Source organism: Giraffa tippelskirchi, chromosome 11, assembly GCF_054371585.1.
Source record: "Giraffa tippelskirchi isolate mGirTip1 chromosome 11, T2T-mGirTip1v1.2.pri, whole genome shotgun sequence".
Classification (NCBI taxonomy): domain Eukaryota; kingdom Metazoa; phylum Chordata; class Mammalia; order Artiodactyla; family Giraffidae; genus Giraffa; species Giraffa tippelskirchi.
Genome location: NC_137285.1, coordinates 24511562 through 24526679, shown reverse-complemented (window position 1 = coordinate 24526679; position 15118 = coordinate 24511562). Strand labels below are relative to the sequence as shown.

The 15118-nt window shown below is 40.5% G+C and overlaps 1 protein-coding gene and 1 long non-coding RNA gene across 2 annotated transcripts in view; both read left to right on the top strand.

The window, feature by feature from the left end:
• Window positions 1–15118, top strand: part of TMEM132D (transmembrane protein 132D) — an 819007-nt gene that overhangs the window by 261759 nt on the left and 542130 nt on the right. The gene's annotated exons all lie outside the window — the stretch shown is intronic.
• Window positions 1653–4483, top strand: LOC145527175 (uncharacterized). The gene is made up of 3 exons (XR_014069552.1): window positions 1653–1900; window positions 2938–3194; window positions 4124–4483. It is a non-coding gene; the product is annotated as an uncharacterized LOC145527175 (long non-coding RNA).

Sequence of the window (15118 nt, the reverse complement as noted above, 5' to 3'; positions counted from 1 at the left end):
CCTAACCAGGGATCATATCCAGGCCCCCTGCCTTGGGAACTCAGAGTCTTAGTCATGGATTACTGGGGAGGTCCCTCAGTCTTTTTTAGGACCTAGCTTCAGAAGCCATCCTGTCCATCAAGCAATTCACAGAAGCCAGTCCAGGTTTCAGGTCAAGGGAATCAGACATCACCTTCCAATGGAAGGTGTAGCAAAGAATTTTGGAGCCATTTTTAGTTCAACCATGTGATGTTTGCTACTATTTTCCCTGATAGTCTGAAATGCTGATTTTTGGAGCTGACATTTCTAGGATGAGAACCTTGAAACCATAGAATGAATTTAAGGGAAGAGAGAAAACCATGAATAGTTGAGTAAAGACAAAGATTAAATTCCCCCATTAGATGAAGGAGGTTTGTTGAAGGTTTGTGGGAGAGATGAAAGAAGACCTTCTAAGACCCTTCTGAGTTAATATCTAAGTTATTTGCAACTGTTTATCTAAATTGCTCAGACTAGTGGTTACTGTCCTCACCAGGCATTATTGGGTTCTGGTGGGTTCCTTTGCCTAGAAAGCTTGTTCCTTCCCTATCATCTTTGCATAGTTTGTGCTTTTTCCAGGAACAAGTCTCATTCCAAATATCACTTCCTGAAATATGCTTTCCATGGCAGTTCTCTCGAGCATGTATCATTATCTGAAATTGTATTATTTATGTGTATCACTTGAGTTTGTTAGTCCTTTGTCCCAAGTTGCTGAAAGACAGGTTGAATTGATTGGTTGGTTCACACCTACAACCCAGCTCTGGACCCAGTCCAGCTGGTGATGCTCTCTTGATGTTTGGAATTAATAGTCAAACACAGGGAACTTCCCAGGTGGTCCAATAGTTAGGGTACTGCACTTCCAGTATAGGGGGCATGGATTCAAACGCTGGTCAGAGAATCCCACAGCGCAACCAAAAATAAATAAATAAATAGTTGAACACGCAAAGGAAAATGCCAGGTACCAAGCCTCATTTTCAGCAGCCCATATGATTTGTCTGCAAGCTCAGGAAATTGTCTCTTAGCACTGACTCATGTTCACCCCTCAGTGTCTCAGTTTCAGGTTTTCCTTCCTTTAACCACAGCTGTTTTCCTGCAGACCCCCACCACCCATGACCAGATGCCAAGTGCTTTGAAAATGAGAGAAAGGCAAATGGCCCATTGCACTCATTGCCATTAACTTACCCATGCAGTTTTATAGAATTCAAGGCCTTGCTCTTTCAAAGGGGAGGCTGCCTTCTGAAATGATGACCTTCAGAATTTATTTTAATTGCAAAAATATATTTGAGGGATGGTTAAAGGGCTGCTTAGAGACTTTACTTCCCTACTGATGATGGGAATGTGGGGTCAGCTCTGTCCTGTTGTTACCTAAGCAATCAGAGACAGCTCTTGGGGGAGGGGGAGCTGGTCTTTCTTGGCATTGGAACAGCCTGGGTTCATGGGAGCCTATCTGAAGGCTAGAGAAATCGAATGAGAAGTTTGTTGACTTAAAATTGTATCTCCGTGGCTACTTTTTCACCTGTATCCAGATGGTTCAGCACACAGAAAGTCATCACACTTGCTTCTATGTGTTTGCATTCTTCTCATAATATTGCATTATCCAAAGAGAGACAAAATGCAGCCCCATCCCAGAAATGGCTGTTTTAAGATGATGCTGTTTTCCGGTTCAGCTGTCAGCAGCTCATTTGCCACTCTAGCCAGATTACAGAACAAATGAAGGGCTTTGTGACCACGCTGGGGTGATGAATGACGCTCTCACGGTTTGTGAAGTCAGCTCCCGGTGTCCTTATGTGAAGTTTGAAAACTCAGAGTCATCTAACACTGAAGGAAGAGTAGGAGAGGAATACAGGAAATTAGAGGAGACAGAAATGAAAGAAAAGTGTTTGAGGTCAGAGGGGCTTTGGTTTGTTCGTTTCTTTGGTTTTTAGAGTCTCTCCTTCCATTTCAGTGGTACCCTTTTTATTTCTCGAAAATACATACATTTCCCTCTCTGTCAAATGTCAAATACCCTGAGTCTTAGAGCAGCCCTTAAAAAAATAGGAGTCATTCTAAATTAGATAAGAGTCCAGGGTTTATCCAATTGTCTCCTCTGCAAGGAGCAGGCTGGAAACTGTATATGGTGACCCAGCGCCACTATTGTGATAGCTTTTTAAAAAGTGTAAATATAGGTATAGATCATGCATTTTCAGTGCAGTTGGATTGAACTACTGCTGCTGCTAAGTCGCTTCAGTCGTGTTCGACTCTGTGCGACCCCATAGACGGCAGCCCACCAGGCTCCTCCATCCCTGGGATTCTCCAGGCAGGAACACTGGAGTGGGTTGCCATTTCCTTCTCCAATGCATGAAAGTGAAAAGCGAAAGTGAAGTCTCTCAGTCGTGTCCGACTCTTAGCGACCTCATGGATTATAGCCTACCAGGCTCCTCTGTCCATGGGATTTTCCAGGCAAGAGTACTGGAGTGGGGTGCCATTGCCTTCTCCAAGGATTGAACTAGAAGGGCATACATATAATTGTAACTTCAGTCGGCGGGGGTGGGGGGGTGGCGGGGTGGGGACAAAAAGAATCTTACCCTTATTATGTAGAAAATACAGATATATTCATAGTACTTACCAGATGTACAGGACATCTGTGGGCTTAAAATTTTATAGGAAAAAGTGATTAGGAAATATAAGTGTGACAAAGCTTCTTAGACCTGGAGCATCTTGCTTTTTTTTTTTTTTAATTTTTGAAAATAATTTTTATTGGAGTATAGTTGCTTTACCTTGTTGGGTTAGTTTTTACACAGCAAAATGAGTCAGCTATATATATGCATATTGTTATATCCCCTCCCTTTTGTTCTTGCTTCCTAGTCAGGTCACCACAGAGCACTGAGTAGAGCTTCCTGTGCTGTACAGTATATTCTCATTAGTTCTTTATTTTATACATAGCATCAGACCTGGAGCACCTTGTAGTGGCAGAAAGAAAAGAAGCGCTGACAGATCCACACCCAGATGGGAACATGTCAGAGACACAGGAGCCCCCTGGGAAAAGGTCCCAAAGGCCACAGCTGGGCATGTACCTTTGATGTGATATAAGAGAAATGCCGGTTTACATGTATGGCCTTTCTCGAAAGATACTTCACCCCAGTCTAATCAGGAGGAAAAAACATTAAGTTTCATTTAAGAAATGTTCTACAAAATACTTGGTGAGTACTTCTGAAAACTGTCAAGGTCATCAGAAAGAGGGAAAATCTGAATACCAGTCACAGCCATGAAAAGCCCAAGGAGATTTGATGAGTAAATGTCATGTGATAACCCAAGATGGAATCCTGGAATGAGGGGAAAAAACATTAGTTTAAAAACTATGCAAAATTGAATACCTTTTTGAATTTAGTTACTCATGTAGCAATATTGGTTCATTATTTGTAACACATGTACTGTAGGAATAGAAGATGCTATAAAATAGGAGAAACTGGATTTGGGGTAGATGAGAACATTCTGTACTTTCTTAGCCATTTTTCTAAAACGGTTCTAAAATTTTGCAAAGCTTATTTTGAAAAGGTCTCCCTAGGGAGCAATAATGAAAAAATAAGAGCTGAGAAACCCTGATCCAGAGACAAATATGGAGAAACTCAGCTGGTTGCAGTTGGAGGCACCGTTTATCCTGGTGGGTGGCTCAGTTCCAGTCCCGAAGTGACTGCTGGCTTTTTCTGATGTGGATTAGTCTTATCCAAGATTACCTACTCTCAGTTTTCTCCCTTGATCAGTTAGTTTCAAAGTATAAGTAGCAAAACAGAACAAACTGCAAGATAACTTGAGGCTTCTTCCAAGGAGAACTATCTTTCACAATGCACTTGTTTGCCTGTTTTGCACCAGAAGCTTGAAACGGAGCCAGACCCTCTATTCTTTCTCCCCTGCCCCCAATCCATGTCTCCCACCTGCCTTTCGTCTGTGGGAAAACTTTAACCAAAGAATAAGTTTAACCAGAAAAGTGAGAAAATGCAGAAACAAAGGGAAATAGCCCAGTAAGACTAAATAATAGTAATTTAGCCAGTAAGCAAAGTCAAGGACCTTTAGTTTCTTCTCAAGGGCAATAGATAATATTCTGAGCGATATCCTGGGAACTGTCTTGTAGATACTGCAAGTCCCACCAGGTGAGAGAAGTTAACTCCATGATGACCAGACTGTAGCCATGACGTAAGCTGCCACAAATCTAAGAATTGGTCTCAAGAAATGGAAACAAACCGACCCTGAAAGTGAAGGTTAATTGTACCTAAAAACAATCAAGATGCTGGTCAGCCCACTGCATGACCAATTTCAAGATGACTGTCAGAGTTACTGCCGTTTCTGCATGGAGCCCCCTCCCTTCATCTATAAAAGCTCTTGCCCCTGATTGTCCGGTGGGGGTGGAGGTAGGGAGTTGGCCTTTGGACAGGAGTCCCACCCCACCGCCATCACCAGCCTCCAAAATAAAGCAAACTTTCCTTTCCACCAACCTGACTCTTTCATGGCTTTTGAGTGGTAAGCAGCTGGATCCCACTTTCAGTTGCAAGCTGGCGATCAGGCTAAGTTTTCCAGTGGCTTCACTGCATTTAGACTGAAACCAGACCAAGCAGGCCTGGCATGTTCTGGGCCCTGCCTCCTCTCCAACTCCATTTTGGCGATTTCTCCTTTTGTGTCCCCAACCATCATGACCTCCAAGCTTCACCTGGTTGCCTTCACCTTGTCCAGGGGAGCTTCCTTGACCTTCTGACTTATAACGTGTCAACTTACTTTATTCCTTAACAATCAGGTTGACTTCTTTCAAAGACTGAAGACAATTTAAAATATATATTATGATTTATTTTCTTAATGACTGCCTTGGACTGTTGACTGATAGTGGGATGGTGGACAGAGACAGGTGAACAGACCCATTGGGCTCATCACTCTGCACCCAGCTCCTAGTTCATGCCTGGCAAACAGTGATGCTTGTATTAGTTTCATGTAGCTGCTGTAACAAATGACCACAAACGTGATGGCTTGAAACAAATAATATAATATTTTAAGTTCTGTATGTCAGAAATGGATGGATCTCATTGGCCTAACTTCAGGGTGTGGGCAGGGATGTATTGTGTTTCTTTGAGAAGTTTTAGGGAAGAATTTGTTTTTTGCTTCTAAAAGGCCGTCAGTGCTCCTTGACTTGTAACCTCTTTTTTCATCTTGAAACCCAGCATCGTAGCATTTTTAAATCTCTATCTGACTCTGACCTTCTGCCTCCCTCTTCTACATAAAAAGGGCCCTTATGATTAACCTCAGATATGCAAATGACACCATCCTTATGGCAGAAATTGAAGAAGAACTAAACAGCGTCTTGATGAAAGTGAAAGAGGAGAGTGAAAAAGTTGGCTTAAAGCTCAACATTCAGAAAACTAAGATCATGGCATCTGGTCCCATCACTTCATGGCAAATAGATGGGGAAACAGTGGAAACAGTGGCTGACTTTATTTTTCTGGGCTCCAAAATCACTGCAGATAGTGATTGCAGCCATGAAACTAAAAGACGCTTACTCCTTGGAAGGAAAGTTATGACCAACCTAGACAGCATATTAAAAAGCAGAGACATTACTTTGCCAACAAAGGTCCATCTAGTCAAAGCTATGGTTTTTCCAGTAGTCATGTATGGATGTGAGAGTTGGACTATAAAGAAAGCTGAGTGCAGAAGAATTGATGCTTTTGAACTGTGGTATTGGAGAAGACTCTTGAGAGTCCCTTGGACTGCAAGGAGATCCAACCAGTCCATCCTAAAGGAGATCAGTCCTGGGTGTTCATTGGAAGGCCTCATGTTGAAGCTGAAACTCCAATACTTTGGCCACCTGATGTGAAGAGCTGACTCATTTGAAAAGACCCTGATGCTGGGAAAGATTGAGTGCAAGAGAAGAAGGGGATGACCGAGAGTGAGATGGCTGGATGGCATCACCGACTCAATGGACATGAGTTTGGTTGGACTCAGGGAGTTGGTGATGGACAGGGAGGCCTGGCGTGCTGCGGTTCATGGGGTCGCAAAGAGTCGGACATGACTGAGTGACTGAATTGAACTGGATGATTATATCAGGCTGCCCAGATAATCCAGGGTCATCTCAAGATGAAATCAACTTGTTGACAACTAATTTCATTTGCAACTTTAATCCCTCTTTATTTATATATTGGCTGTGCCAATCTCCTTTACTGTGCATGGGGTTTCTCTAGTTGGGAGTGGGGGCTACTCACTAGTTGCAGGGTGTAGCTTCTCATTGTGGTGACTTCTCTTGTTGTGGACCATAGGCCCTTGAGCACACAGCCTTTGGTAGTTATGGTACGTGGGCTTAGTTGCCCCAAAGCATGTAGAATCTCCCTGGACCAGGGATCAAATCCATGTCTCCCACATTGGCAGGCGTATTCTTAACCACTGGACCACCAGAGAAGTCCAACCTTAATCCCTCTTGCCTAGTAGTATAACATTGTCTCAGAATCCTAGGAACAGGACATGAATATCTTTGGGGGCTATTTTTCTGCTTACCAGCAATGCTCAATCTATTGTTGAGTGAATCAATAAGTGAATGAATGAATGAATGAGTGTTCTACAACCAAAGTTCTTAAGTAAAGGTGGCCTCATAATCTCCTGCTGAACTTTATTAGAAAATAAATGATCCTCTTCTCCATTGAGAGAACCAAGAAAGGATTCCCATGAGCTACCTTGGTTCAAAGAATGTGTTACCCTGGTGATTTCTAAACTGGGTTTCAAAGCACTTGGTAGAGATTATCAGAGCCCCCTTACAGGCTGACTGATCTAAAGGTACATATCCTTGCTTTGATTCTTTAAATGATTTGTGAGGCCATAGATTCCACTTTTACATGTGACTAAAGCTTACTCCAAGGAATCTACTAAGTGAGTTATCAAAGTTACAGAAGGTTGGAATTCAAAGACTAAAATCAATATTCTACTACAGTTTGCTGAAGACCTTGTCATTCTCCTATGAAGGCTGCAGCCCCATAACCTCTGTAATATTGCAGAGTCCCCACTGTGGGCATGAGTGGCCAGGGGAGAGCTGGGAGAGGATGTCCTGGCTTGTTTGAAGTCCTCAGTCATTGCTGCTCTTGCTTCTCAATTATGAATGATTGTTCAGTTTATGCTCAGTGTTATCCACTCAGTTTGTTAGGGGTTGTTTGTTTAGCTTCAGAGTCATTGTGATACTGGAGAAACTATTTCTTTAACAACTTGGAACTTTCCATTAGCTGCCCTTGAAGACATTCTGTGGTTTAAATATAACTGTTTGCTTAAAGTATGTATATAAATTTAAGTGCAATATATATAAATAAAGGAAGTCCAATTTTGGGAAATTTATATTATGTTATCTTAAGTACATAGTATATCTTATATTAAATATGTTTATATGTTATATAGGTAATATTATTACATTAAATACACAAAGTATGTGTGTTTCCAAAAACTGTGGTTATTTGTACTGGTTAAATCCACCTCCTTCCCCCATTGGGGAATAGAAAATGGTGGGGAAACAGCCTAAGAAATGGATCTATTGTTTTGTCTAAATGAACCAAGATTGAAAATAAATTGGGAATCAAGGGTATGCACTGTCCTCCTCCCATAAAGCATTAATGAGGCTTAGTCATGAAGGAAAAGAATAAATTCAGATAACTCAGGGAATTATCTTTGAATCAAAGTGATTAAGTCCTTGCTTGGCATCACAGTGACTTTCCTATCTGGGAGAGAGAGTTAAGTATTCAAAATGACCACAGGCATATCAGCCATCAGCATAACACCCAGAAAGAAATACAGTGACTGGAGATTGCCATGCTGGATGGGGTGGGTTGGACAGAGAGAGACAAATATCCTATGATGTTCTTTATATGTGGAATCTGGAAAAAAAAAAAATACAGATGAACTTGTTTGTAGAGCAAGGCCAGACCCACAAACTTAGAGAATGAATTTATGGTTACAGGGTTGAGGGTGGGGGAGGGATAGAATGGGAGATTGGAATTGACATGTCCACACTACTATATTTAAAATAGATAATGAGGGAGAACCTACTGTATAGCACAGAGAACTTTGCTCAATAGTCTGTATGTAATAACCCAAATGGGAAAGAAATTTGTAAAAGGATGTGCTAAGTCACTTCAGTCATGTCCAACTCTGTGTGACCCAGTGGACTATAGCCCGGCAGCTCCTCTGTCCATGGGATTCTCCAGGCAAGAAGGCGGGTAGACACGTGTGTAACTGAATCATTTGCTGTACACCTGAAACTAACACAACATTGTCAATCAGCTATAGTCCAGTATAAAAGAAAAATTAAAAGACAAAAAGCAAAACGAACATAAGAACAGCCAAGGAATGCCATCAAGGCTGGTTTCTCATAACAGCTTTTTCTTTCCATCGTGTTTATTTCTGAAGACACCTTCTGTTGGCGTTCACTGATACTGGTTTTCTGTTATCTTTAGCAGTGTAAAGCTTCCTTTAAAAAAAATCTTAAAACCCCCACAAAACCCAAAATGATCAGAAGTATACCAGCATATCTAGAAAGGAATAGTGTGACCAGGCAAAAACTCTTTCATTGCCTGGGGTTATAGAATAGATAAGGAACTCCATGAGCAGAGGCTGATACGTATGTAAGGATGCTGGGTTGAAGATAGTGAAGAAAGCAAAGTGATTTTGCGGTGCCCTGGGGCTTTATATATACTTACTTCTGATTCCCCTGTTTACCTATGAGTCAGCCAATATTCAAACTCAAACATAGTAGTAACTTATTAAGTGTTCAAGGTGTAAAAGTCATTAGCAGCTGCTCTATTATAAAGAATACTCAAGATAAAATGGAAAATGTATGTGAACAGGAGGGACTTCCCTCGTAGCTCAGTTGGTAAAGAATCTGCCTGCAATGCAGGAGACCTGGGTTCAATCCCTGGGTCAAGAAGATCCCCTGGAGAAGAAATGGCAACCCACTCGAGTATTCCTGCCTGGAGAATTCCATGGACAGAGGAGCCTGGCGGGCTATATTCCATGGGGTCGCAAAGAGTTGGACACGACTTAGCAACTAAACCACAACATGTGAACATGTGATTCGTAAGAGAGGAAACCTTCATCGTCCCGTCAATGGCCATAGAAAAGATGCTCAATTTCACAAAGAAATAAAGTGAAATAAAGTCATGGAAATGGAAAGTTAAAACCACATCAAGGTACAATTTCACACCCGTCAGATTGACAAAATGAAAAAATGTGACAAGACCAACTGTTGGAAATAAAATGAAACAATGAGAATTCCAAGATTCTGCCAGTGAAAGGGTCAAATGTTACAACTATTTTGAAAAGTGATTTGCCCACATAGAGTTAATTTGAAGTTGCGCGATCTAAATGACCCAGTAGTTCTTTTTTTTTTTAATGACCTGACCCAGAGTAAGCTCTTGGTCATCTAAACTAGGATAAATACAAGACTGTTTGAAACAGCATCACTTTTAATAGAAAAACACGAGAAACAAACGTACGTTTGTCAAAAAGTAATGCATAAAAAAGTAATGCATACTTAAATTGGAAATGCTTATTTAACGTGTATTCCACAGCAGAGAAAATAAATGCACTACAGTGGAGTCAGCATTGTTACTGAGTCCAAGCTTGGGCTGCTCACCACACAACAGACCAATAATCTGGAGATGAGGTGTTGAGGCAAGGAACAGTGACTTATTTCAGAAAGCTGGGCATCTGAGAAGATGGTGGACTAGAGGCCTAGAGTACCATCTTATGGGGGTCTGGATGCTAGTTTCTTTTATTAAACAGATGGGGGAAGAGGTGAAGAAGTAAAGTAAAAGGGCCATAAGTATTGTAAAATATCTCCTAGTTTGGCCAACATCGGGGAGGGGATTTGTTAATTTCTTTTTTTTCTGCAGCCATTTACAGGAGGACATGGTCTCAATGTCTCCCTGTGAGCTGAAAAAAGGCACTTTTAACATTCAGGCAGAGGGCAGTGTGCCAGGAGACAGGCCATTATGTATGCTTATGGCTATAGACAGCATCCTTTTAGTGATCATAGTAACAAAAGCAGTGAGAAGTAAAGGTTAAAATAAAAGAAACAGATCCAACATAGAGTCAGATTTTGTCCTTCCCTGTTATTAATGTAATATCACACATGATAGTGAGGGAAAAAGGTAAAATTCTAGGTAGGCGTGGACAATATGATGTACTTTCTACTAACTTGTAAAATAGTTATATATAAACATATGTGAAGATTAACATGTGTATTGAAAGCATAATTATATATATATGAATGGCAGCCCCAAGTACAGGGTAAGAGATGGTACCTGGCTGTGGGAGAGGGGAAGTGAGAGGATGCACGAGGTAAAACAGACAGTAGAACAGTAGGAGGAGGAGCTCCCTAGGGACTTCAGTTGCATTTGTAACATTTTATTTCTTTAGCTGAGTGCTAGGTACCTATGTCTTACTGTATATCTGAAACGGTTTGCAAATTTAATAAAGAATGTAACCGAAACCGCATTTTCTAGAGTTAAGCTTTCTCTGGAGATTAGAGAAAAAGAGTTCTATTCATTATAATTCTTTGGCAAAGACTGTAGAGTGATGGGTGATAACAAGTTCACTATGAAATGATAAAAAAGGTTTGTGTCTCATCCTATGCCCTGTCTTATTTGAAGTGCTTTTTTATGCCTAAGTTGTGTTTAGCTAATTGATGACTTTGCAGGGAAGGGACATAGGGTATTTCATAGCTTAAATAGCTGACAATGCAACTGCAAGCTTACCCACTACCACCCTCAACATCTGGGGATGGATCACAAGAGAAAGCATTTGGAAGCCAGGTTAGCGATGATTCCTCATTTATCTGACTTGTCAGAACTCAGTTTCTGGAAGAAAGATCTTGTTGAATAAGAAATAAAAGCTATGGGTCCTAACTCTATCACTCAGGGTGTGATTTTAGGAAAGTTTCTTCTCCTATCTGAGTATTTAGTTTCATTTAAAAACACAGGAAAATAATACCTATTGTGAGGGAGGGGGAAGTTTCCACCTCTATTCCTCTTGAGTTGCTTGTGGTTGGACTAATAATAAAACTGATGCAAGACAGAGGAATGCGAGAAAAATAAACACATTTGAATCATGCACATGGAGGTCTTGAAGCCAAATCTGGTCTCTGTACCCCGACACCAAATTAAACCTCGGAGACAGAGTTTTGGGTGAAGTAGAAAAGAACAGCTTTATTGCTTTGTCAGGCAAAGGGGGTCATAGAGAGCTAATGCCCTCAAAACTGTGTGTCCCCACCAGAAGAGGGTAGTGAGGAGTTTAATCATCATGGTTCAAAGAGGGTGTGTTCAACTCATGGACATTCTTCTGTTTGGTTGTTGATAAGCTAAGTGGGAGTCAGCATCATCAACCTCCTGGTCCATAATGGTCTGAGGTCTACATGCTTGTGGGCAGCAGACAGTTAACGTCTCCCACCTGGTGAGGGTTTCAGTATCTGAAAAATAGCTCAAAGATGTTAAGTGCATCCTTTGAGGGGGACCAGGACTCGGCCCTGAGACTGCACTATTGTTTCTTGAGTTCTCCTCCCTTGTCTCTGCATCACCTCCCTCCCCTGATTAGCATCTGTTTGAGCCAGTCCTTTGGAACTCAGAGAAGGTTATGGAGGCTAAATGAAGCCTATTTCTTGTAATCAAGAAATGGGGAACACGGAAAGTCTTTTGTGCCCAGGAGCCTGCTCGGTTCCAGTCTTATAGAGATGGGACTTTAAAACTGGCCAAAGCAGGCAGCTTTCATATGTTTTAGGCAAAGAAACCATTAGTTGGTAAAGAGTTGACAGGACAGAGAAACTTAGGTTTTGGTGCTCAATTAATGAAGAATCCAAACAGAGTTGGTGCTGGAGTTGTCAATTAAAGCAGGAACAAGGTTTCTTTATGTAGGCTTCTTGACTTGAATTCTCCATCTCTGGTGATAAGGTGTCTTTCTACATACAGACACAAATCTCAGTCTCATTTGGGGAGATTTACTTCTGCTTCAGGGAGATGACAGTGGAGGGTTAGAGTGTCTCTCTTGCCTTGGCCATTTCTTAAGTAATTTTAATTCAAAGTAATGTGCCATTGAGGCTCATTTGGGGGCAGCCTACCCCAAATTACCCCACACTACCTTCCGGAATTCTTGTGGGGATTAAATGAAAGATGGACTCATTTTCATTTCATTTAAGAGACACACAGAGTTACTGTGTGTTGCAGTAGGTGTTTATATATTCCTTCCTGTCATCCTCAGTGAGTCTGTATGAAATGTGTTTCCCATTCGATTTGGGAGACTTGTCCATTTTGCTTTGCATTCTGTTGTTCATTCATCCTGAGGTTTTCATTTGCCAATTATACATATGAATTTATAAAGGTAAAACCCTATTCTAATATATCTTGTTGGAGTGAAAATGTGTATCGTATGAAAATTTTAGAATGGAATTTCCCATTTATGTGATGCATTATTCATTGAAATCAAATTATCTGTTAATAAAATGCAGTTGCTTAGACAGGGCATTGAGGATTTGTTGCAAATAAAATTGACTTGTATCACAATTGAACATAAATAGATGCATCCTTAAGGGAGAAACCAATTCATCGTTAATTCTCATTTTTAAAAGCATAGGCCATGTGCTTGGTACACTATGCACAAAGTATATGATGAGAGAATCATAAAGCAGACTCAGTCTGAAACAGTAAAAATAACTAAAGATTCAAATAGTTAAAGATCTTACGCAAATCATCAAGGAAAAACTAAACAACACGATAGAAAATCTAGCAAACGGCTTGAGTAAGCAATTCTTAGAGGAAAAAATGTTACCAGCCCACAAGATGCTCTCTGTCTCCAGGAATCAGGGAAACACAAAATACACAATGTCATTTCACATTTATCATATTGGTGGAAAGAGAATTCTGACAAGAAGTGGAATAATGGGCATGCTGGTTCACTGGGGTTCACTGAGGACGGGTGTGTAAATTGGTGTGTCTCCTCAAGGGAGCAATTTGGCAATAAAGCCAAGCAGAGGGTCTTCCTCTGTGACCAGCAGTTCTGCTAGACAGACACTTGTGATATTCTTGGCATCTGGATCCAGAGGCAGCTACAAAGATGTCCACTTACTGCAATAAAGGTTGTATGTGTGCATGCTCAGTCATGTCTGATTCCTTGTGACCCCATGGATTGTAGCCTGCCAGGCTCCTTTGTCCATGGGATTTTCCCTGCAAGTATGCTGCAGTGGGTTGCTGTTTCCTCCAAGGGATCTTCCCAATCCAGGGATCTGTGTCTCCTGCATCTCCTGCATTGGCAGGTGGATTCTTTACTTCTGAGCCACCTGGGAAGCCCTAGAGAAATATTAGAAACCCTCTAAACTTCCACCCAGGAAAGAATTAGATACAAACCTTGCGACTTATGCATACAGTCATGCAATGTATGTGAGTTAAAATAAAGTAAAGCTTATGCATCAAAATGGACAAATTCCTCTCAAAATTCAAACAAACAGCAAATAAAGTAAGTTGTAGAAAACTTATGATATGACCCTGTAGCAATTTGAAAAACATGCAAAGCAATACTCTGGCTTGTGTGTGTATATATATTAAAAACATATGCATACATTTTATATCATGTGTTGTTGTTCAGTCGCTCAGTCATGTCTGACTCTTTACAACCCTGTGGACTGCAGCACGCCAGGCTTCCCTGTCCTTACGTGTCATATGTGTGTGTATCTGTGTGCTTATATGCATGTATTTATATTCACATATGTATATGTATGCATATGCATATTTATATAAATATAAATTTATAAGCATACATATATTTGTATAAAAAAATCTAGGAGTGATAAACACAAGTTGTGGTGATGAATGCAAGTTTATGACAGTATTTGCCTTGAGGGAAGGAGGGTAGTGGGATCTGGGAAGTGTTTCTCTCAAACAGGGTGGTGGCAACATGGATGTTGACTCTAAGACAGTGACATCTCTTGTATTCCTGAAATATTCCCTGATACGAAAGCCCTTGTCCCTCCCTTATGTGGATATGAAGAGATGCTGCCAGAAAGTCCTACGAAGTGCTGACCTAAATGACCAAGAGAGGCTTGGCTGTGTGGTGGAAAGGTCACAAGTGGGAGTCCAGGCACCAACAATTATGAGGAAGGCCTCCTCAGATAGAATACTTACCTTCTTGGATGCTCAGCATCCGATTCTGCAAGATGGGCAAGGTCATTCCTTCTCAATGGTAGTTGTGAACAATGATGGAGAATGTACTTTGTCAACTCTGCAGCAGTGTTGCCCATGAGAAATACAGTGTGAGCCACAAGTGTGTGCCACGTGCAGAATTTAAAATTTCCTCCTCTGCAGCAGAGAGAACTCTGCTCAGTGCTCTATAATAACTTATATGAGAGAAGAATCTGAAAAAGAACTGATACATGTATGTGTATAACTGAATCACTTTGCTGTACACCTGCAACTAACAGAACATTGTAAATCAGATATATTCCAACAAAATAATTAAGCAGCAGCAGTAGCCATGCTAAAAACAAAAACAAACAAAATAAATGAATTTTAGTGAGATAGGTTATTTAATCCAAGAAACTCAAATCAGGTTCATTTTAACATATAATTAATATACAAATATTCATGATACATTCTTCTTTTTTGTACTTGGTTTTGAAATCTGGTGTGGCTTTTACACTCACAGCACAGCTCAATTCAGAAGAGCCCTGCTTCTCTTTGACTAGTGTCTACCTTATTGGACATTGCAGCCCTGGAGGCCTATGCTAACATTGATCGGATATAATTGCAAACAGTTCTAATTACAAACCAGATCTAATGGCTTTAAACTTGGAGTGAAGAAAAAATCAGTGTGTTACAAATACATTGATTTATAGATTTGTTCATTTAGTTTCAAAATACTCATTGAATGTGATAGGATGTGGTTGGTGGTTTACCTATATTATTCTTTTTTAACCATCTTTAAATTATATTATAGTTAACTTACAATGTTGTGTTAATTTCAGGTGTACAGTAAAGTGATTCAGATATGTATTTATATGTATAGATTTAATTTTCTCTTTCAGAGTCTTTTCTACTATAGACTATTATAAGATATTGAATATAGTTCCCTG